A 25,693-nucleotide genomic window follows, 5' to 3' on the forward strand; every position below is an offset into this window, starting at 1 on the left:
CACTAAGACAACATCCATTCAATCCTCAAGACACAGTAATGTGTGTGATGGTGTGTAAGTGCATGTACATAACACTTTTCTCTACAGAACAGAATGAAAAACATTTAACCAAGTGCTCTTTTACAGCTACCAGACTTTGTAAGCAGGGATTTTACCTGGGCAGGAGAACCTTTCGATCCCCAAAAATGCCACATGTATAGCGTGGTGTTGAACATGGCTATCTCTCTGGGTATGGACTTAACAGCTTATTACTGTTTGATAATAGTTCCATGAAACCTTCAGTGTCAGCAGAACCGTATCCTGCTCCAGTGCTGGTTAGGGAAGCTAAAATAATGGGCTTACCCAAAACCAAACTCAAAAACTCCATATAGTCTACTATGTTAAAGGCCTAAGGCCTGCCCAAGTAGCATTAGGCTCATGTCCTGTGCTCAGTAAGCCCATGTAAATACCTACTTACTAGACAAGCTTTTGCTAAGGGCCCCATCTGCGTGTAGCTTTGTGCTTGCATGAACATGATGTGGGTATCACAGAGTACTAGCAGGATGGATGGTGACAATGGCCTGTCAGAGGGGAAAATCACCCTGTGAGGATATGTGTTATGGACCCACTGGAGTGAACTAGGTCACCTAGTCCTGTCTTAAACAATAGGGCCAGAGATCGCACAATGGTAAGCAGCCTCATATATGAAGGTCTTTGGACAATTGGCTCTGCTAATAAGGTTACCAGCAGTGATACTATATATCATGACATCACTGCAGAGATGAGCTGGCATGTGAAGGGAGGCAGAGGTCTGAGTAGCTCAAGGCAGACAACCTGAATCCTTAGAGTGAAAATTTTTCCCCTAAGTAGCTAAGACTGTATCTGCTTTGGACTTTATAGGATGAAAATCCACTCTGTCCTCTAACCTAACTCTTTCTTACCAGAGAATGAAGACAAATAAACTGCAGCCATAGGCTGCAGTTGTTTGAACTTACTAGTGGCTTTTAGGTCCCAGTTTACCATTCTTCAATGTGTATCCACATTCTGGATTCTCCATAGCAGCTGGATCTGTGGTGTAGCCATCACAATTGCTTAAAAAAACTTTGACCATCATTTTACTGATTTCCTTCTTCTAAATTCGTTCTTTCCCACTACAAATCCTAAAAAGGGATGAAGGAGAAAAGGAGATGGATTAGTAACAATTAGACCCTTCTCCTTTTACCAAAGGCCCCCCAAAACCCTTGACAAATGCAGGGAATCCTCTGTTTCTCAGGGGGCATATTATTCCAATATCTAAAAGACATTGGGATAAAATTTGTTGGTTTAATATTTGCTCCAGCTTGTGAAGCTGCAGAAATGCTGTACACAGCTGGATCTAAAAAGTGCATTTGCAAAAATGGGAGGGAAGGCAATAGTGCTTATGTTTATAGGATCTAAAAGATCTAGAAAAGAATGGGAAAACCCATTCACATGCATAGGCGTGAAGATCAAATAGAATTAATTAATTTTAACTTCACGCAACACCTTTCCTCTTTTCTCACCAGAATCAGACTGAATACAGCAATAACTTTGCTACATTTCCCAATCCTGAAGTTCTGTGCCTGTTGTCAGACCCACACCTCATCCTAACTCTGGGCACACCTATATAGCTGCTCAGAAGTGGGTGGCTGAACAAACACACAATGGTGTTTGCTATGTGCAAAGTTTAATCAAGCTAGAGACTGATTATATCACAGGGGGCTGGTGCTGCATGATGAGCAAATATGACCTACATAATTTGTTTTTTCTACTAATATTCTGACCAGGCTGATAAAAAGATGAATTTCCACGCCTGCAAACAATCCAATGCCAAACTCCTTGTATTTCAGCTTTGTTATGTTCCATCAGCATTTCAAGTCCTTTGTTCAGCATGTATCATTATAACATCATGTTTTGATTTTGCTCTTTTGTGGTTTCTAGCATAAAACCAATAAATTTTTGTTGCCTGTTTTCATGGGGGCTAATTTTAAAACTTGTTTTTGTAAATTACTTTGCAGGAATCACAAAACGTTTGTGATCCTTCCAGTTCCCACCAGATGTCACCAAGCTCTCAAGGATCTCTCCAGTTAGGGCAGTAGAAGCCTCCGGTTTCAGTGCCAGTCACATAAAATATCTTTCCCTTTTACACGGAACAAGGTAAACCAGCGAATGTAAGGAGCTGAGGACAGTGAGAGAAACGTTGTTGAATCGCTAGAGAGCCAAAGCTGCTGTGATTTCACTGCTGTTGGGCAGTTCAATCTGAAGGAGTCAATCTCCCTTTACTTACTGCTAGAGAGTAACACTGTCACAGTTCTGCTCTCCTCTACCTGATACTCATGTCAGAGCAGGAAGCAGGTACAATATGCACTAGAAGAAAGTTTGTGTTACTGCTTTTCCAGACTCAGATGAAGTGCCCTGCCTGAAACTGCCCAGGGAGTAATGAACTAAATGGGGCACTGATGCCAGCTTTCCATACCCATTTTGAAAAACATTTACCAGTAAGCATTTTGCTTTTCAAGGCAGTGGTTCTCTTCTGTTTTACTGAGTGCTGAGCATTGTGGCGTCCTGCACAGCATAAATGCCCAAGGTCTCACTACTCAAATATGTCTGTTCCCCGAGAATGAGTCAGCTTGCCAAGAGGCTCCCCTCAATGCATCCCAATTGGCAGAATAGCACTCTTAAGGCTCTGCCATCAGAGGAAATGTTTAGTCTCAAAGAGAATAGATGCACGGACTAAGTAAAATGAATAGAAGTTGACAAATATCCAAGATGTATTTTTGAGAATGAAGAGGCTGAACTGGAAATGAATGGATTTTAATGAGAGAAGGGAAGGAAATTGACCATGAATTGCAGACGTCTATTGTCCTGAAAGGGCATTGTTCCCCACAGCCCTAGAACAAACGTGAAAGGCACACATTCCATGAGGTATTGTTGGGGCTGGCCTGACTATGGCAACTTGGGCTTTCACAGCACCTTTCGTGGAGGGCTTCAAATCATTTCACTTCTGAGAGTGTTATTTACAGGCTTTTGCAGACACTGAAATACACATTGAGACAAAATGACTTGGCCTTACAAGGAACAACTCCCAGAGCTGGGAAAGTGAATCCTGATCAGTATCAATGGACCTCTGGCCTGGTGTCTTTTTTCTGCAGCCTTGCTTGTAGTGAAGCATGGCTGTTGGTTTCTATTGCACCAGCTCTCACAAATGACATTGCACTGAAGAGATCCTTGTCCATAAGAATAGCAAAGCCTGGTTGTCCTGTGTAGCTGGGAATAGAATGTACATTGCTCCCTACAGTGTACACAGTAGCCAAGAGCATGCAAAAGAACAAACACAGTTAGGCCTTATCCATTGGTGCCCTGACAACCTGACAACAGTCACAGAGTGATTCAGCGCAGAAGTTAGACTCATGCATTATTCCTGTGACTCAGCAGGTAACCCTACTTAGTCTTGTCCCCTGTCCACTGCAGCTATCACTGTTATGTTCTTCTCCTGCCCTACCAAAATAGCTTTCCATCTAGAACCGGAATATCCTCATTTAAGGTAGTGTGTTTATCTTTTGAGAAGTTCATGACTGCAGACAGAACACACACAAACCACTCACTGCTTCACAATTCTATGGTCCCAATTCCACTTCCTAAGAAGGAGAGGGGTACTAAATTCCAGCCTGGGCTTTCTCTCACCTGGTTCTCCCTACATCAACAAAAGTGATCTATACATTTATTACAAACATCTTATCTTCATCTGGGAGCTAAAGGACAATGACTGGAACCAGTATCGCTGTATTTCCAATGTTTCATTTTCTGACAGAATAATAGTTTCTTTTCCTGCCATAAACATCTTGTTTTGACAGTTACACAGAAACAACCAATATTTAAAATGCAAGGTGGGCATTGTAACACCTTGCCATCTGGTACAGAATCAAATTACCCTTTGTTTCTCCCTCCCATCAGCATTCATTGCATGCCCATGACTAACTCTACTTACACACACGTGTATAGGAATTGACTATGGGATTGGAAGCACAAACCTCTGCCACTTAGAGAACATTGCTTCTCTTCTTCACTACAGACGGACATGATCACAACTGCCTTGGTGCACTTGCTCACACACCAGCCTTGGTCAGTTTGTGGTGCAACCCAAGATATAGCATGTCCACTCCTTCTGGTAGCCAACCTAGCTAGACTTAGTAATTCTAAGAGCTAGCTGCTCTTTTACAGCTATTTTAGTTGCAGTCACATCCAGGATCACAATGTTGCTGTGAACTTGAAAGGTGATTAGAAAATTTTGCTTGTTATTTCTTTTGTAACTAGTGGGATTTTTTTCCACCTTTAAAGCTATTGTAAGGAATTCAAGCCATAAAGCAGAAGGGTAGCAGGACTCTGATCAGCTGAACACTAACTTCCAATCTAAAATTCCCGTATTCTACTTCTGACCCTTTTCTTGATCCATTTGCCTTTTCAATATTGTTCTGTTTCTTGTCTGTTAATTATAGCTCATAATTTTTTCCAATTCAAAAAAGAGGAATGGAAAAGAATGGGAAAAAGATCAACAATGAATTTCAAAATGTATCTGAAAAGCCAAAACCTCTTTGGTTTCCCAAAATCTAGACAAAACTGCAGAGGCCCCCAGGAACAATTCTTGTTTCCAAGCAGTTCAATAAGCAATTTGAGCCAGAGATTGCTTTAATTTTTCTCTAAAAAAGACTCCTTAGAGGGCAACTAATCTTAAATAGTCCTGCTGTAATGAAGTATTAATGGAGACATATCAGTTTACAATATCACTGCCATGTCATGCTCTCAGAAATAGGTGCACCTACCTACCATGGCTCAGGTTTAGTAACTTTAGTCCTGATGTAGAGAGGCAGCCCTACCTGTTGCCTGACCCTACTGCAAAACAGAACAGCACATCATCCTGAGAAAGCACATAGAAATATCCTTAATTGCATCAATGTTCCTTGTTTGCCTCTGTGTTCCTCCTTGACTAAGAAATGAGCCTCACGCAGTTGATCACAGAAATCTCCCTGTAGTGAAAATTTGTGGTTTCTCCCAGTCACGCAGTCCCTACAGGCAGAATTGCATTTCAGTCTGAGTTTAAAAAATTGCTAATGGAAAATACTTCCACACCCAGTGGCTAATTACTTTCTCTCTCAGAAGTGAAATCTTGTTTTTGTTATGAACACACTACCTCTTTACTGCTAGTTTCAAGGGATGGCAGAAAGGCCTAAAAGGTACAAAGGAGGTCCTGTAGTACTGCTCTTATGCTTTTGTATGTTAGACCCTATTTTTAAGTAACTGATACTTAGGGTTTAAAACCCAGTTTGGTTTCCTGTTGATTCATGTCTGAAAATCTAGAATATGACAAATATATTACTGATAATTCACTGAACTTCCTAAAACTCCCTATATTCCCCATAAGGTTCAGTGCTGCTGGCATCAAATGCCTGAAAATAAGAAAGACCTTTCTTCAAAACTGTAAGATTCATTAAAGAAATAAGTCTTTATTTTTTCAGTGAGGTGTTGGAGTAGTGTTGCAGTTGTTTGAAATAACATGTTCAGATGTTCTTCCCCAGCCACAAGCATTTTTCACCTGACAAGCCAATGACTCTGTGACCCAGGTTTTCAAGGGGAAACAGCAAACACAAATGTCATAAGGCTTCTTATTAAAGCACACAATTCCTATGTGGCTCCAAATTAAACTGCACATAGATCACAGGTTGTAGGAAGTTTCTTGCTGGCACCCACAAGCTCAGAGGATCTACGCTCCCTCATGGCCCATCATCACCAAAAAGGAAAATGATAGAATATAAACACAAACTATGATGATGTTCTTGGAAGGAAACATAACACTCTAGCAGGTAGGAAAGGAGCCTTGGTGTTCTTCAGAATATTCCTCAGTTTCAATTATGAGAGGCACTGGGGGTCATACATACTCCAATTTTGACATAGCAGTTGTGACGATCCCAAACAACCTGCACAATTCAGCCTGGAAAGCCAAATCCCCTCATTCAGATCCACAGTTAGGAGTGACACATGTTTTAGGGAAACTAAATGTCTTTCTTTAACACATTTCTATACTCTTTAAATTCTTTCTCATTCGATCATTGGACTTTGACATGCTTAAGAGCCAGAATCTTATGGACCTCATCTCTGTCCAGATTTTGGCTCAGCTGCCTCTTCCAGCACAAAATAAAGCATACTGAGCTCTGACAGTCCCTCAGTTGCCCATCTTGTCTGATAGAGGATCACTCCAGCTGGGAATCTGGCAAGCTAAAAGTAGCAACACAGTGTTGGGAGTGAGAGTCAATGCTGGGAAATTAAGTCATTTGGTTCCTGAGCACAGCTGGCTGCCTTTGTGTCCCTGAGAGGACCAGGGCTTGGGGGAGGGGTATAAATTACATGTTTCAAACTGTCCTTATTAACTAGACATTTCATTTAAATTGTACTTAGCACCTGCCTCCAATTACCTGACTTCAAGGCCCATGCGTGACAGAAGCTGGAGCTCTGATTAAATCCATGCTTTGTACTAGTGAGCCATTAAGCCAAATCAAGGCTCACCGCTCCTTTGAAGGAGATCATTTGTCTTCATTAAAAGTGGCCATCCTTGATTGCCCTGACAGGAGCTTCTCCCTGAAAGATAATAAGGTCTGTTATTGTTGAGAGGTAAAATAATGTATTGCAGGCCTCTAGAGAGTGATTTGTATTTATTAATGTTCTCACAAATTACTGTATCCTGATTAACCTGTGACTGTGACAGGTAGTGGGGTGTGCTGCTCGTCATGACCATTCATGTTGGCCACTGTCTCTCTTCAGATCACTAAATAGTTACAGAAGATGAGGAAGTGGCCTCCTGCTCTTTAATGATGCCTTGAGTCTGTCATGGAGTGATGGACAAAGCCTTAGACAGGTTATGAAAACCCAACTAATCACATCTTTGATTAGGTCCTAATCTTGGGTCCAGATACAGAGGGCTACACAGAAGTCACCTTCTTTGCTATTAATATGACTATAATACTACGTATTTTCACCAGTGTGAACCAAGATTGTATATTTCTCATCCACAGATTTTCAAGTGTTTTACAAAGGAGATCCAACTTCAGTGGTGGGGAAAGGGAAAAGGAGGAAATTCATAAATAGACTTTCTCACAATAACCTAAATGACAGGGGGGAAAAAAAAGCAGGTGCAGAATTCAGGCCTTTTGAACCAGTAGCCATGCCATTTGGGACATTGAAAACTGTACAAGTCCTAGTGCACTTTTCTTTTGTGACAATGAAAATCAAACTAGAATCACTATAACATGTTCTTCCACAATGCCATAATAAGTAAATCTTCTCCAGAGGTCCCATGCAGGAAGCATACACGAGATTGAGAAGTAGGTAAACAGCTGCAATACCTACTGCAGGGAGACTGTTTGCTAGTCCACCTCTGCATTCAGCCCTGAGTCTTTTTTGTCCACCACCTTGATATTCAGAGGTTACAGTTTGCTACAATAGCCAGTTCTGACTAAAATGAGCTCATGCCATTCCCTAGCCTTAAGGTAATTTTTAGCATGCTACTATGCCAGTTCACTTTCTGGGGGAAAATAGCAGCAGATAAACACTTCTTAGTGTTCAGAAAACAGGAATGTGTCCGAAGAGCTGCTCGCATCTGTACTATCAGACTTGTTACTTCAGTGAAGTTCAAACAGGGACATTTGAGTCAGACCACTATAAATAAAGGAGATATAGTGTGGGAAGAAGTTGAAAGAAGGTAGAATTTTAGAGCAAACTCAACAGGGATTTTCCATTGAAGCTTTAGGGTGTAGCCTGTCCTCGTTGCTTCTACTATACTTCCAAGTCAGAGAAGTCCACGATGATGTTACCAGTTCTCCCTAAATCCTTAAACAAGCTGATTTTTGGTACAGTGACAGAAAATGGATTTGTGCTCTGAGTGCTCTAAAGCAGAGACAGGAACTTTCCAACCAGGAAAGCTTCATAGCCAATTACAGAGGAAAGGGCTGTTGGGTACCTGCAGCTATGTCCATGGAGAGAGCAGAGACTGATATCCCCCCACTGAACACAGTAAGTAGCATTGCAGAGCATGTGAGAATTCTGATCATGTAGAACACATCTCCAGACTCATAGTAGGACTTACCCTGCTATGGAACATGACTGTCAAGGGGTCCATTTCATGCTCTTCTGTAAAATATTCTTTCGGTGTGTAATAGAAGGAGCACTTGGTTGCCAAACCAATTCATTTCAGACTGTCTCTATAGCTGAGAGATGTCCAGGAAAGTGAGAAGCTGCAGTAGCCTAGAGGCTGGTAAACTTACTTTGCAGATGGAAGCTCCACCTCTTTCTAAACTTCGAATCTCTTTTATTTTGGCAAGTCTTCTCAATTCTTTAAATACACACTTAAACAGTCATTTGTTTAGAATTGATTTGCTAGTGACATTAGCCAGATGAAGAAGCAGAACATGTGACCTTTTTAAAACTCTCTTCCACAAAGATCTCTGCAAAACACTGAGCAATGTTTAGACATTTGAAATGTCCTTACACTTGCTTTAAGTATCCAACTATCAGGTCACAAAGCATTTGAGTTTGCTACAGCCATCCCTTCTGAGTAGGCTCTAATTCATTAAGCCTAGCATCTGAGCTTTTCTTTTTGATGATCAAATTCCTTGTCACGATGGCCATGAAAACAGCCAGCACTCTGCAAGTACTGTTTATTACACATATCCTTATTCTTTAACTCTAACCTTGTGTACCTTCCCTTGTGTTTCACTTAACTCTTGCTTCACAAATGATATTTAGATGACATATAGAACTAATTGCAGCATTTCCAGTGGTAGATTCATTGTTATCTACTGACTTCATGAAAGTAAGCAACACCTGAAACATATCAGGAAATCTTATTTCATAATTCCAACTTTTTAATTAATGAGGTTAGACTTGAAAATTTGTATAAATTTTGTCCATCTTATATGTTACATACACATCTCTGGGTGAACAGATATACAAAATAATTTTAAAGGGTTGTCTTATAAAGTATACTTATTGTTCTGCAATGAAATGTTCTATAATTCTCTTTCTCTTGGAATTTTTGAAATGAAATCTAAGTAACACCCAGGGATCTAGGCCACTGAGCCCACTTCTATAATAAATCACCTATATGAACATTCTGCAACTCCATATATTAGGAGTAGAAGTGATATGGAAAGGCCTTTTATCTAAAATTACATACTGAAAAGAATACAGACTTCATCTGCATACTGTATTTTACTCTGCCATCAGAGCTCTTTGATCCAAGACAGTCAAGCAACTCAGAGGTCAGCAAGAAGAGAGCAAAGTCTGACTGACTCACGTGTGGCCTGTCAGTGCCTTATTGAGAGCAAGCTCTCTGCTCTCACAAGCAGCCTGGATTCCTCATAATTCCTCGTGTGCAAAGTAAAACCTCTCATCTCACTTAATGTCTGGCTGAGAACATGAGTCACTTATCAGAAGCTGGGTGATCTGGCAGAAGCATTTTTGTTGGAATGTAACGTTCAGGTGGCTTTGATCATGTCTGTACCATTAAAAATGGGCTAGTGTTGTGTATCCTGTGATTCTCTCCACACCACAGCATTCTGGATTTCTCTAGTCTGACCTTGAAGTCTTTAATTAGCCTATTACACCAACCCTCTGCCATTTCCTCTCAGCCCAGGAATCCTTTGGTATCCTGCCCTGTTATCTCCAAGGCAAATATGAATAAGGGTCTTGATGATTAGATAACTAGTGCAGAAAACAGATGTGAGGGGCTGCAAAGTGTATACATTATGAATAGTAGTGCAATAACATCTTTAATCCCTTAATGAGAGCACTTTGTCAGGGTAAGGGAAGATAGACACACTGAGGGATTTTGCTGCTGTACACAGAAACCCAAAGAATGCTCTTAAACTAACAAACGTAACAAACATCGTGACACATTCTTCCTTCTTATCTTCATACCCCATGAAACTTGCACTTATTTGTACATGTCTTCAGAAACGCCATTTTTATTTTTATAGAAGGGTCCTCTTTCATATGCTAATATATTTGTCTGTGACTTTAATAACAACATAGAGGGAGAGTTGTAAATCAAAAGGCAATTGAGAACAGCTGAGATCTACACACCTTTGTTGGGCATTTTGGGCAATACTTCTCATGATCTGCTCACAAACTGGCCCAGTTGTGTGTTTGGAAAGCCCTCATGTGCTGCATACATTTGCTTTGGAAAGCCTGCATGTGCTCAGTAACCAAGAAAGTACAGTCTAAGGAGCTGACAGTCTGACACTGCTTTATTTCCCAGAGCTCTGGGGGATGCTTGCTAATCCTGTAACACATCTAGACCCTTCTGGGGGGCAGCCCAGATTCCTGTCCATGATCAGAAGTAGCATGCAAGAGGCTTGTCTTGTGGTATTATGGCATTTTTGCCTTCAGACCCAGATGGAAAACAGACATGAAAGAACATCTTATTCCAATAGTTTAGACACTCCAAAGGTTTGGGTTATATTTGGTAATAAAATGGTGGGATAAAAGTGGGGAGAGAGGAGGAGGGTTGGCAAAAATTATTTTTCCCTGTTCCCACCTAGATTCAGGCTATGGTAAGATGTTTGCTTTCTTTTTTTCCTCTCTCACCTCTAAGATGAACAGCTAACATGTAAAAATTTAATACTGCTTATGTCTGTGGCTCTTAGTGCACACTCACTCATCCCTGGTGTTATCTGGCAAATCAGCAGTTACACTCTTAACCTTACAGGCAGCAACAGCCTAACACTTGACATGCTGCTGGATAGAAGATGCAAATAACGTTGGAACAAAGAAATAAGAGCAGTATTTTGTATGCCAAGTTAGTATCATAAGCCAGTGATATGTAGTCTATGCAATTGTTCAGAACAGTGGGGATAAATGAAGTACTCAAAGTTCCTTAAACACTCATTGTCCCTGTCCTTGCAAGAGTGAAAGGGCAGGCATGGAAAACATGAGTTCTGCCTTCTCAATACACTGACCAGCATAAAGGATCTGGCACAAGATAAAGCTGTCCAGGAAAAAAAAAGGCTGGTAAAGTTTAATAGGATTTTAGTGTAAAAGAGAAGAAGCACAGCCACTGTTTCCCCTTCAAGTGATAATCTGCTTCCAGACTTGGCCTTTGCAGCTTTGTGCCATACCATTCTCAAGACACACTGCAAACTGCTAGTAGTAATCTTATGTGGACAGGGTAGGGTAATAATTGGGAAAGTATCTAAAAAAGTTGTCTTTCTCTCTAGAACCCATCCAAATCTGAATGTGTGAACACAGGCCTGGTAGGAGGCATCGAGGCCATCAAAGCCAGTCCTCCACAGCTGTAGACAACCAAGCAACAACTGAGCTGGCAGACATATGCAGGCTCTTTAGCAAGATTTCCAAGACTTCCAGCATCTGGCTGGGCTGTCAAAGCCCAGCCTGTGCTGTGGAGCATTAACACAGAACTTCCATTTCAGACTCCAGCTGGAACTAGGGGTCACAGAGACAGCCATGAAAAGAATCACTGTTAACAAAAAAAGGACCCCTTGAACCAAGCTTTTCCAAGCTTCCAAGATGAGCCACAGAATCCATTCAAGCAGACACTGTTTCAAGTAGAATAGAACTGGAAAGACTGGAGTCCACATCCATTTGAGTGGAATGCAGGCAGTTGGAATATGACACTGTCATGGCATTATCGAATATGGAAAGGCACTGATATCTTCTTAATATGAAAAGACTTGTGGAATCTCTGCTGTATGTATCATTCTGCCTGCTATCACAACAATTCTTTGACTGCACTGGGCAAATTTTCTCCTATCAGAATGGAGACTCCATTGTAATGGGTGCTGTGCAGTCCCTGCCTTCTAAAATCAATGTATGAAACATCATATCTGATTTTATGTATGTTTGCACTGAAGATATATCCAGTACCAAAACTCCTGCTCCAAACACTTATTGAGTTTATAGTAAAATTATCTTCCATTTACTTTGATTCTAAGAATGATCAAAATCAAAAGAGAGCTAGAAAAAAAAGTCACATTTAATTCACATTTGAGGAGGTGGCTTCAGTCATTGTATCTCTTCCTGTTGCTAACAGAGAGAGTGCCAGTTACTAGTCTAAGTAACATTGCAAGCTTTTTTTTTGGGGGGGGGTTCAATTTCTCCATTTTTTATTGTTATGAACATACATCCTTCAGAGGTGAATTATTATGTCTCAAACCTCTGAAGTTCAAACCAAAGATTTCAACCATGCCTATATTCCATTGGCACTTTAGTGAACTCAAGTGAAATTGCAAGTGCTTTTCACTGTGCAGATCAGAAAGACAAACAAAAAAACCCCAGTCCAGCCATTTGTACTATTCTATATATCATGAGAAACGATCAATTTCTAAGGATTTCCCACATGTTTTATACAGTCAGTGGCTACTTTGATATATTATTTAGTCTCCGGTTTTGGGGTTTTTTTTGCTATGCTGAATCCATATACCATGTGAATCCAAAAAGTAATTGTGAAAAGTTGTAATTTATTCTAATGAAAAGGAGATTTACAAATCTAAGAGCAGGAGGCCTTTCTTACCTGTGGTATTCAACAATCTTCATCCTTTGGTCTTCCTCCAATTTGTTTCAAAATGGCATGAGGGAATAAACAGGATTAGCCAGTGAGCCCCATTTCACAGCTTTGATCAGTTTGTAAATGAACTTCAAGACAGCTAATCATTCTCTAAGTGGCAAAGATCAGCATCACCAGTGATGAATGCCTATATTTTGTGACAAAGTCTATTTCCATTTGCGCCGACACATCCTAACAGCACACATGTGGCAACTTGTGCAACCGCTGCATAATGAATTGGATTGGAGAAATTGAAAAGCTTTTCATTCCTTCTATGTACAGAGTGGGCACAATGCCAGACCTGGGATAAGGAAACGTGCCAAGTTTCCAGTTGTCATGAGTCACTACTGCTGAAAATGTGCACACGTATATGTGTGCGTGTACATAAAACACTCTGCCCTTTCTCACTTACACTCTGCACTTTCTCACTTGTATTCAAAGTAGCCAAATTCAGGACAGCTAATTCCTGTCGAGAGTTTTTTGGGGAGAAGGGGGTAGTCTCTACCTTCTCATTCAGTTTTGTATTCCACAGAAATGGGTCAACAGCATCTGTTTCCAAATGCTACAAAACAGCCATGGAATAATGCACATTGTCTACAATTTCATAGGACTCATCTGATAAAATCACACCTGATACATCTGATAAAATTAATGGAAAGCAATGACTGCAGCATGATTAAGAACAGATGTAAATTTAATTCCAGTCACACTCACTTTTGCCTTTAGTTTAACTGAGTGCCACTTTTCCATGGCTTTATTGCTTCTAGTCCCTGGAGCTTGCTCAAATGTTGCTAGCTTTGGGTATCTGTATAGAACAGTAGCACAGTACTATGTGAGAGAAATACACTCCTAATGCTGTTCTGAGTTTCATATCTGTAAAGCTATAAAATTATTTGTCTACCTGGGACATCAGATGATAATAAGTGATTAAATTAATCTAGAAATATATACTATAACAGAATTCAGAATCGAAAGATCATGTTCAGCTGTAGAAACATCAGGTTAGGCTCTCTGAAAATGATCAGCACAACAAGCTCTGGGGAGCTCCACCTGATTCACCCCACTGTGTGATGAGCATTAATCAAATGGTATGTAGATCTGGCAGTGTCATAGAGCAGTAACCTTGAAAACATAATGGATCACTACTTAAAAATAGTATGTCTGAGTGTTTTGGCCCTGCAGCAGTACCACGATTCCCTCAGATTAAAAAGAATAAATATTTTCCTTTATTTGTGGCAGATAATGTCTCTTGAAGAACTGTAGTAAAATGAAACCTGAAAGCTATAACAAAATACAGAGAAGGTGATTACTGAGAAAAGAGAGCAGCACTTACAAAGTGAAGCAACCAGTGATCTTCAGCAACATACAGACCTCTTATAGCTGAAAAGCATCAACATAAACAAATAAACCCACTCATTGGTCATTCAGAATGGAGCTCTAATTATACCACACCGATGAATCCATGACGTTGTTGGAAACACAGACCAAAGAGACAAAATGTTTTGCAGTCTTTTTTTATACACTGTAACCTTTGCTGTGGAAAATAAATTCAAAAAAAAAAAAGGAAAAAGAAAAAGAAAAAAACCTGCTTCTAAGTAGGGTGAGAAGATGAAGGGGAGGAGAGGGAATGGATGGGTGGGACCCCAGACTGAGCGTCTCTTCCCATTAGAATTTGTTGCACATGTCAGTACTCGACAAGCCAGCAGAATTGTTCAGGGCAGACCTTATTAATTACTGTTCAGTAGGTGGCAGATGATAGTGCCCACAACTGCAATTGTCATGATGTCACCAATCATCCCATTCCATGCACTTGCCAGAGCAGCAGTTTCATGTAAAACATGGAAAAAAACCCAAGTACAAGCAGTCATCAGGCATCTGTGCTGACCTACAGGGGTGTCCTGGGGATTTGCTTCTCTTCAGATTTTCCACCTTGAATTTTCGATGCCTTAGGGAAAGCAGCTTCTCTTACTCCACTTTGTTCTTTGAACTCATGCACCTTGCTCTCATCAGGGTGCCATACTCTGCTGACTGGCTGAATTGCCATGACAAGCTTTAGTTCACATAAACCTGTACTGCTTACATAGGAAATATTCTTCCACAACACTGGCAACCAGAGGAGGAAGCCAAAGCAAATGGAAAGTCTAAATACCATTGTTGAGTGAAGGTTTCCAATTTTTTGGCAGTGCAACTGGGATGCTTATTTTTAGAAATTCAAATATTGACTCCATCCTGCCCCCCTCCTCCAAGCAGATGGAAAAAGAAGTCATGCCAACCTATATTGATGAAAAGCATGTCCAATACTTGGGGGAAAAGCTCAGGAACAGTTTATACAAGGAAAATATTAGTTCTGCATTTTCTAGTCAAGTCAGTGGCAGCTTGGGTTATCTGCAGCAAACATGCCAGTTAGACATGCCCGGAGAAATGTCAAGCTTTTCCAGCCTGTTAACTCGTAAACCTAATTCTGGTCAGTAATACTGATTTTTCACTTATTTATACCAGGATATCTTCGCTTAGCCTTTCTGCCTACTGCAGCAAACAGTTTCTGCAGTGATGCATTCTGATATAATTCCAGGATCAATTCTAAATGAGATACCTGCTCCAAGTCAGCCTTCCATGCTGGGATGGAGTCTAACCGACCCTCATGAACAAACAATTTCATGACCTTGTTCAGCATGCTAGAGGTAATGTTCAAAGACAACCTAGAGACTTCAGCAGATGGTGCTAATTTTTTTGTTGTTGTAATTGCTGTAGTTCTAGTTCCAGGAATTAATCTAATACAATATACTAATGAGGGCTTTGCTGCTCGAGTTTTGTGAGGCTAGGCATTTTGGAGATAAAGCACAGAGTCATATGATTGTGGCTGCTGGGAGATTCCAACTTTTGAATTCTTAACCAAAATCTGCTTATTTAGAGGTTCACCCATTACTTGCAGACCAGATGAGATGGGGAATTAATTTGCATTGCCTGAAAGCTCATACCCTGAGAACTATTTGTTGTATTCACCTTTTTATTGCTAAGTTGTTCTTCCAGTTCTCAGCATGCTTTTCTGCTGTGTTCCAAGAACAATAAGAAAGTTCTCCCAGTGCTTACTCAATGCATGAGTTTCCACACTTGCAGCCTAACCCCATAAAGCCTAGAAAAAGTCAGGCTGGTATGACCAAAGATTTCCTTGAAATTTAGAGAGTGCTGCTTAGCAAGCAGTGGCAAGCAGGTTCTTAACAACAAATTTCTTGTTTACTGATCATGATGAACAATATCATATTAAAGTTAGTTCTTTGTCATAAGACACACACATGCTGCTGCTGAAGCCTGCTTTTTCTGTCCCCCACACATCACCAAATCCAGAAGCTTGTGTTGCTGAAAAGACTGCAGAGAGACTTTTTTGCCAGGCAATACTGTTACATGCAATACAGTTAGTGTCTCACAGTGACAGGTCACAGGGCAAAGGATGAGAGAACAGTTTGCCAATGCTGCCCCTTTGCAGCACACATTCTGGATATAATCCAGTTTACACCTCCAGAGTTCTTTGCTTCACTTTTGATTTGATAAGAACAAACTTGAACTTTCAGCTGGAACTGACTTCTCTTTCAGGATTCTTTTGTTGTGGCATCATTTTTTCTTGCTTCAGAAGCAGACACAACCCCTTTTACATATCAGGGGGCAGTAACAGGAACCATCTGCTGTGGTTGTCAAGATAAATTTTGAAAAGAGCTATTCATGTCTTTAGTATTTACTAACTTGCCCTGTACCTCTGTGTATGTTAACTTGAATTATACTGTGATCGAAATGTAAAATGGTCTAAAACCACAAGGATTTCACCAGTCTCCATAGAAAAGGAGGGCTGTACCATTTAAAAACAATATTCCTCTCCTTCCTCTGTATTGTTTTTGGAAATCTGAGCATAGGGAAAAAGGAGACCATGAGTAAACTGTCCGAGTCAATAGATTAGAAATAGTTTTGGCTTGTGAGCACAAGAAGACACATAACCCATCTTTAGTGGATATTAAGCCAAGAGAAATGCATTGAAAACCAAAGCAGAGTCACTGGACTCTTATACAAACAGACCATAACTCCTAAAAGCACAACCTGTAAAGTCTTATGAGGATTGCAGACCCCACAATGAAACAATGGAGGAGAGACTGCGCTATTCCTCAGAAGAGAGAATTGTTACTTGTCTCAGAAACATATAAAGAAAAAATGTAAGACATTTTAAGCTAAAATGCAGAAATTCTAATAGCATTGCAGCAAAGGATGGAGGAGAGAAACATCAGAAGCAGAGCTTTTTTGTTCCCCTCTTTTACTTGTTAAAACTATATAAACAATGCCAGTGCAACCTCAATTTTTTAATTTTATTTTTAAATGCTAGATGCGAAATATCGAAGATGTGATTTTTCATTTTGTGCTAGTGGAGAATGAAAATTTAAAACCAGATAAGAGAAGGAAAATAAGGTGATTAAGAAGGCATAGACAGTGGGCTATGGAATCACTCCAATAGTAGGGTGTAAATCAGGAGAGATTCAGAGATTTCACATCTTCTGAGGGGACCAAACAACACATTCTGCCAGCCTTCTGGGTTCTACTAGAGAAATACTTTTTGGCATTTATTCTTGTGTAGTGCTGAAGTGATACACAATGTCTGTCTTTTCTGAGAACAACACAGTCCATTTCTGACTAACTTTCATTGCACTAAGAGAAAATACAACTATTTTTCAATGCTGTTAAAGAATATAATGTATATCCCTTGAGAAATCCAAACCTAATCTTTCTCTTAATATTTTGTTCTGTAATGCAATCACCAAGAAACGTGGTACTGACTAGATATTTGTTTGCCAGTCGTAAAGTACCGACCAGATCTATCCATGTGTCATGGACACTTACAGCCCAGTTAAAATGTTTTCAGTGGTCTCCTAAATAATATGGATCCATATTTGTACATTGCACTAGAACAGCTTCTGAAAGGTTTTTTTGAGCCCTAATTTTCAGGACTGAAAATTAAAACACAAATTCATGTAGGTATATTTCACAGAATCACAGAATGGATAAGGTTAGAAGGGGTCATCTAGTCCAACCTTCCTGCTCAAGTAGGGTCTCCTCAAGCATGTTACTCACAATTGTGTCCAGATGGCTTTTGAATATCTCCAGGGAAGGAGGACACTCCACAGCCTCTCTGGGCAATACTTGAGAGTTTCACAGTTATTTTAAAATTAATTAAAAAAATAATAGAGTTTAAAAATGGAAAAATGGTCAAATAACATGGAAAGTATGAGCTAGAGCTTGAACAAGCTTTTCAAACAGCATGATACAGCCTTTCTGTCATTGAAGTGGTTGTTGTTATGGTACTGTTGCACAATCTGACACAACTGTAGGATTCACCACTTAGGCATTCTCCAAACTTGGGTGGTGGAATATCACAACAAAGGAACAGATTGATGCTGGCTGCCCAATATGCCAGTGGTGCCTTGCTCCAGTTCACATTTAGCTGATAAACGTTCTTCAGAAAGCACATTTTTGACCTTTTCCTTCCTTTGTGTTACTGTGCAGCTTAAGATGTTCTGCTGAGTATTTGACAGGGCAAGAGAAAACATATTTTTAGACATCTAGCTTGTTTTGCATTGTGTAGGGAGTCTGATCACCTAATTCAGGACTGTAATTCCATTTTATGATCTGCCATCTAAGATAGATTTGTGTAACATTGAGTCTTAGCTGCATAATGCTTGGGATGCAGCTCAAATTGTATTAGCTCTCTGTACAAGGGGAATTTGTATTACGTAGCATTATATTATTACCTAAGTTCATGTGAAAGAACAAAAGCACTGAAATTGTGAGATGACTATGCTGCAGGGGAATGAAGCTGTACAAATGCCTTCAAAAGGTGTCAACCATATTGCAAAACAACTACTGATTTACCAGCATGTAAGGTATATGCTGGTAGAGCAGAAGGGGGAATAGCTTTTCCAGCATCTCTGCTCTTTGGTTCTCCATATCCCCTAGTACTGCCATTCACTACTTTCAGTACAAATTTCATTAACATCTGCCAGGAAATCTTTGTGGCTATTGTTTCACTGCTGTTCAAAAGCACTTCCCATTCCTGTCAAATGGTTTATGTAATTGCAGGCAGCCAGACATCCAGGTGGTAGAACATAACACACTTCTGCCATGACTCCCTTTTTCATTCTCCTTCCTCCTACCTTTGATTTGTAAGCACTGATCTGTTTCACTTGCATCTGGGATTTCGTTCTTTATAAGCTATGGCTGACACGTGTTCATCTCCAAAGGAGAACTGGATGTGTCTTTGCTAATGTCACTCAGATGCTGACTTACTTTTGCATGAAGTTCTCTAGATTTTTTTTTTTCAAAGCAGAATGGTTATCATCATCTCATGTTGCCTTCTACAACAACCTGGGTAGGTAACTTCTGTTTGTAAAAGATAAACAGCTCCATGGACCTAGTGAACTGATGCATGTTAGTCTAGGGGAAATTGGCAGCTGTTTTCCCATGACTCATTGCTCAGTTTTCCCTGTAAACTGTTGTTTAGTAAATCTACTCCATATAGGGGATGAAAACTGAAAAAAACCCCCACGGATCTGTTTATTTATTTTAGAAAAGGAGAGTGTTACACTAGAACCAAAATAGTTACAGAGAAGTAGGAAATTAACCTACCATCCTACCATCCTTTCACCTCATTTCACAAGGCTAAGGACTAGGGCTGTCAATGAAATTCAATGGCTTGTGACATAAATCTAAAGAGAGATTATGGTATGCAATGCATAGTCAGAGGGCAGCATTCACTGCTGCAGGGGGCACAGAGCTAAGCACCAAGACACAGGTTTTAAATGGCCAGACATAACCTCAGTGACGTGGTCTGAGAAAAAGAGGATCATCAAATTTCATACTCTTACCTGAGCCGATTATTTTCTGAACTCTGCAGACTACCACACCCTCTACAGCACCCAGCCTTCTGTTGGATTCTTTAGGTAGGCTCCAGTCTGATTTTCCAGAGAAGAGAAGACACTAATGTACAAAGAAGAATGAGAATACACTGTGGTGAACCTTGGCATTCTCTTCCAATCCTGAGGACAAAACAGGTATCAAGTTCTAAATGTTGTTCTTACTTTCTTCATGAAGTAACTTTGCTGGTAAACAACAGCGCTTGGAGTGGGAAACCTCAAAATATGTACAAGTGTGACTAAGTTTTTCTAATTTTATTTTTCTTGTCAACGTAAAATTTTGTTTTGAAATTTAATTTTTATGTACAAAGTGCAGGCATTTTAAAAGATCAAAGTGAAGCAATTTTTTCAAACTCCTGAAACAACATTTCAAGAAATTTAACCTTTCTTTTTTCTTTTTGATTAGCAATTTTCTACTTTTCACTTTTTCAGTCCAGTAAATAAAAGGGCATACGCAGGTTTTTTACACTCTCATTTCCCATGGGAAAAAATCAAACAAAACATCCCCCAAACTCCTAAAATCCAAACCACAACAGAAACCAAACTCTCTAAATCCATAAGAAGATAAGAGTAGCAAGGGACTTTTTGTAAGAACTGGACTGTCATAAAGATGTCAGAGTGAGGCTTGCAGGCATTTCCATGGCAAGCATCAGTAAGCCCCAGAGAAACAAAAGTAGATTGGTTTTAATATGTGGAATATTTCTCGAGTTTTGTTTTCAATCACTTAGAAATTCAGAGGCAGAAATCTCTTGCTATGTTTCAACCATGATCAAAACAAACTACACAGGACATTGTGAGCAGTTCCCATTTCAAAGCATCTGAAGGCTTTGCACCATGAATTTGATTCTGCTTAAGTAAATATTGTAAAACAGTAAAACATCTTGTAAATGCTGCAAAGAAGAGAAGCCTGTCCCACACTGACCTCCAAGCCTCTAGTTGTGTTCTGTCCCCACAGTCTGTCGCAAACAATGTCCCCACAACCTCCCAACCTCTGCAGGAACAAGGAGCTTGATCCAACTCTCATGTACTCTAGCAGAGGTTGGAGAGGTTCAAATATAGGTCTAGCAGTCAGTAAGTTCTATTTCACATAAATAAAACTCTTATCGACATTTAATCACTACTGAGGTCAACGAAGCTAATTTGTTTCTCTAAAGCCTCTTCTGGGTAAAGTAATAATATCCAAAGTTTTTGTTGTTTGGGCAAGAAAAGTGGCAAATTGCACGATCCTTCTCATCTGTATGTGCCAGGAAAGGATCGTGGTGAGAGAAAGGAAAAGAGACAACTGTGGTAAACATGGTTTGGAACAAACTTCCACTAAGAGTCTTTGGCAAGAGATGAGAGCCTTCCACCACAATATCATTATTTCCAGTTAGCAAATTTGGATTTCATGGCTGTTCTCAGGAGACCACTGTCCTGCTACTATGAATCACTAACATCACTGTATGACCTTCTGCAAGTTCAACAGCAAATCTGTTCCTTGCATTCAAGCAGAAAATAAGGCTTCATTGGCCACTCTCCATGTCAAAACCAGTAGCACAAGAAGTGCAAGGCTTATTACCCATTTATTTTCTTCAAGAACCACAAAAGCATATCTTCATCCTCCTCTCTCTCTAACATCAATTTGACATAATTTTTTCTCCTTTAAATATTATCTGTACTACTTTACCAGCCCATGTGATCTCTAATGATCTCCACCTGAGATCACTGTCACACTGCAGTAAATGGTCTGTAAATGCACACAGTAAATCTTTACTCTAGACTTAACTCAGACTTATATTCAGTTGCCCCACACTGCACTTGTGTCTGTGCAGCAATGTTGTGGAGCTATCAGCTTAAGCTAACAGGCCTAACCTGATTGCTAAGCAAAGTCCCAGAGAGGATCAGCTAGCTGTGCATAATTTGCATTTAGTCAGCTAGTTGAAACTGGTATGGAAACTCAGTTGTTCTGGAGATCAAATCAGAAGAGTGCATTGCATATTCACACAGCTCTTTCTGCAAGGAATCCTCTTTTTAGTGTCTCTCAGCCTTTCAGACTCCCCATTCCTTCTCTTCCCATGCAGAGTTTTATATTTCTAGTCTCCTTTTCCTTCCTCCCACTTATAGACTTTATCCATGCTGTCTGTCTTGTCTCCTAAATTTCTTTAGTAACAGCCTTTTTATTCTCTTCCTATTCCAGCTCTGTATTGACAGCTCACATCTGGTCTTTCAAAGCCTCATTAGTTGCTGGGGTTGCAACCACCTCGCTGTCTTTTTCCCCTCACACATTCACATAACACATGCAAATGTAATGCGTAATACATGTCTTGCTCTGTCCAAGAATCCTTAGTGAAATATCTGTGGCTTTCTCCTCATTCTGGGTCTCTTCTGCCTGGGCCCAGTGTTCCTGCCTTAGTGATGGGGAGTTGCCACTGTATCCAATTTCTTCCTCAGAATTTGTGTTTGAGAAGGGATATCTAGCAACCAGTTGCCAGGCTGGAAGAGGAACCTGCACAGCTTTACCCTCTTTCTACATTCTGCACTGGAGGGACTGTTTCCAGCAAAACTCATTTGGAACTATTTGTAAATGAGGCCCAGAATGTGATACTTTTCACTTAAACAGACTAAAATGGTAGGAACACAAGGTGTCTCAACTTCTAGATCCATGCCTGTTTCCAGCTCTTTCCAGAACTGACACAGGGAGCTGGCATCATGCTTAGCTCTCAATCCCCACAGAATCTCTGCTGATGGAAAGAGGCGTAGCAGGGCAGCCACATGGTTTTTGTTTATTTCTCTTTTATCAGTCTCTGTCATGAACCTCTCCCACCCCAAAACAATTGAAGTCTCAGAATTTCATCTAAGGCTTTCCATGCCTTCTTTTCAAAGGCTTTGCTCTCTCAACACTTTCCAAGACATCCGCAGACGGAGGTTCCCCTGGGTCAGCTGCCAGTCTGCACAAGTATAAGCCTATCGTAAGTCTGGTATTATAACTGATTGCAGTTGTGGTAGGCTAGCAGGAAGAGAAAGATCTGTCTTCTCTGTTTCCTTGAGACTCAGTTGGAAAGCTTGACAAAGTCTACTCCATAACAATATTTTGGAAAATCTTTACAAAACTATAAGCTTTGTGTTAGAGAAACAAAAAACATCTTTCTGAGTTTGTTCTCCAAAAAGTACAGACTATTTCATTTTGTGGAACTGCCTCAAAACATTTCAAAGCATTTATCTGTCACCATATGTTTGTAGGTATTTCTATATTCCAGATCCCATTCTCTGTGTAATTTCAACAAAGTGTTTCAGACAAGATCGGGAAGAGGAAAACCAATTTGATGAAGGAGATTCACATTACAGGTTAAAGACAGTTTGAAAACCAATGTTTATTTTTGTATTGCAAAGAATTAGCATGCTGATCAGGTAAAGTGTAAAACCTTGTGTGCATATTTTTTCAGTGAATGCTCTTAAAAATCCAATCATATTAAAGCAACAGTAGGATTAGGGTTTGAGTTTTTTCATGGACTAAGCCAATAACTGTTAGCAATGTTTTATCACTGAGACACCTGATTGGGTTGTTGGGCCTGCTTTGTTTTTTCAAAATCACATTCATTAATGCTTCTCAACCATCTACAATCATTAGGACTTATAGTATCCCTGTTTGCCAAGGGAATACTGAACCCATCCTGGAGACATGAAGCAAATAACCTGTGGTAAGAAATAGAGTTTCTGTTCTCTGGAATGTATGGCTAGACTTCATTCATAATTCTTTCCTTTCTATTTTGAACAGGTTTCAGATTCCACATTCCTTATCTCCCATACTTCTACCCACATTTAAAACCAAAATTTAGAAATCTCTTCAGTATGTAGGTGAAAATACATGTCTGCTTTTTGGTAACTATTGCCATCAAAGCATTGAGATACTGAGATTTTCCTGTATAAGAGAATGATCCCTGACAACAACTGCGATATGGTGCAAGTGTAGAGACAAAAACTGTTCAGCTGTACTGTTCAACATGTCACCTGGCCTTGAAAACACCTATTTTGCTCTTTGAAAATAGCTCATAAATATACTGTTGGCAAAGAACCTGAGGCACAGGTTGTTACAGGCGAGACTTTTGGCATGGCTGCAGTAGAGGGAGCTGTTTTACCGGCTAAGGCAGAGACAGCAGGTTGGGATTCATATCTTGCTAGGTACAAAGGAGCATTTTCAGAATGAAGTACATCGATTATTGCCTTTGACGGCTGCATCATTCTATTGTTCCAGACTATTTGAAATATTAGTATCCACAGACTGTAATTAAGCACTGATTTCTGCTGTACAAACACACGATGGAGTAAGAAAAAAAGGTTTTTCTTAGTGCTCTACCCTACAAATGAATCCCATAACATCCAAGTGCCTGATTTTCTAGATAATAGCTGTCAAATATCAATTTAGAGATGCTCATCACTGCTAAAGGATGGAACAGCTTCACAATGAGACTGTGCCACACAATGAGACCAGGTTCTGTAGGTCTTTTCCTAAGCACGGGATATTTTTCTGCAGGCATAGACCTGTGCTTTGTGGAAAGGTGCAAAGAAATATAAATGCATAGCAAGCACAAACATTTTCTAGTTATATAGGAAGGGAGGTTATGTAACCAGCTACTGCACGGAGGCAGCTCAGAGATTACCACTCCTATTGCAGTGTACTTTTCCAGCTCACCACCCTTCAATCTAAAGGCTATGTGTTTGGCCAAATGAACTTTGCTTTGCCCTTATGGCTGTAACCTACTACCATCCCTAGCAATGTAAGAAAACAGAAGGGGCTTGCAGGGAGCTCCTTCTTGGTGCATTCCACTTGATCCACTAAAGCAACAAGGTGAGTGAACTTCAGTATATAAAAGAAAGGAAATGCTTCCAATGTCAAGGTCCTGCGTGGAATCCTTTCTCTTCTGTTTCTCTGATGGATTTCTCTTTTATTTGGATTCCTTACTTCCTCAGCTGGAGAAATAAACAAAGAGGAAAACTCTCTTGTGGGTACTGGGAAACAGAATATCTTGACGCTCCTTTCCAATAATGTTTTAAAATTTATCCTCAGTATCAGACACTGAGCTTGCAGTGAGATTCCACAGCCCACCCCTATCTTGGACTTCCTAAAGTGGTATTCTGTAGAGATGAGGAGTCCCTCTCCTTTCCTTATAGGGAAATGCTAGAAGTTAAGCCCTGAAGGATGGCACTCAGGATAAAGAATATGTAGATATACAGAATACTGTGTGGGCATAGATTGCCACATAAAGGTATCATTCTATACGTCTGGGAATGCCTGACCTGAGTGTCTATAGAAGTGGCATCTGTTCATTTCAGATATGTTGAAAGAAAAATAACACCATGTGAATCAATGTTAACAAAAAATAAACTGAAGGACAGGGTGGTACCTGCTGCCCACAAAGTGGGTATACCCTGGAAACTGCTGTCAGAAATTTTGTCATGTAGAAAGTTTGAAATTTATAATGCTGATCTGGTTCTTGATGCAGCCAGTTCAGACACATTTTGAAAGAGTCTTAGGACCTCAATTTAACAAGATTTTTTACATAGCATTGTGATGAAAACCTGAAGTCCAATAGTGATGGGGACTTCTTTGGTAAGCTAGAGTAGATTAGGCACAAGAAAAGCAAGGTGTATAATATGCCTTGACAGGTGGGGATTTTATCCACCATATAGACATATTGCATACATAAAATCAGAGGTCAACGGATTGTGTTGGAAGCAGTATATTAAGAAAAATAGCTTTATCCTGATATGCTCATATGGAGAACATTTGATGATATTAAATGGTAATATAATCAATTGATAAAATATAATTCTTGCGAAACATGCAGTGGGATCAGCCAGGATAGAAAAAAAACAGAAAAATACTTAGAAAAGAAAGACAGTCCTCTTTGTTGAAGTATTGCCACTTCAGCATCCTCTTTGTCTCCCCTCCCATTTCTGGGCATCAAAGTAGTACCAATGGCCAAGAATACCTTTTATATATCACGAGCTGGCTGGTAGGATATACCTTTTATTCCTGGAGCCAGTCATACCACAATAATCCAGGATTTTGTCTGCACTGCTGCAACACATCTACCTGTGACCAACTGCACATGGGCCACCCAGGAGCTCCAGCTGAATCAACAATGCAACTTACCTCTTT

The sequence above is a fragment of the Acanthisitta chloris genome, unplaced genomic scaffold (genome assembly GCF_000695815.1).
Source record: "Acanthisitta chloris isolate BGI_N310 unplaced genomic scaffold, ASM69581v1 scaffold23237, whole genome shotgun sequence".
In the NCBI taxonomy this organism is placed as follows: Eukaryota; Metazoa; Chordata; class Aves; order Passeriformes; family Acanthisittidae; genus Acanthisitta; species Acanthisitta chloris.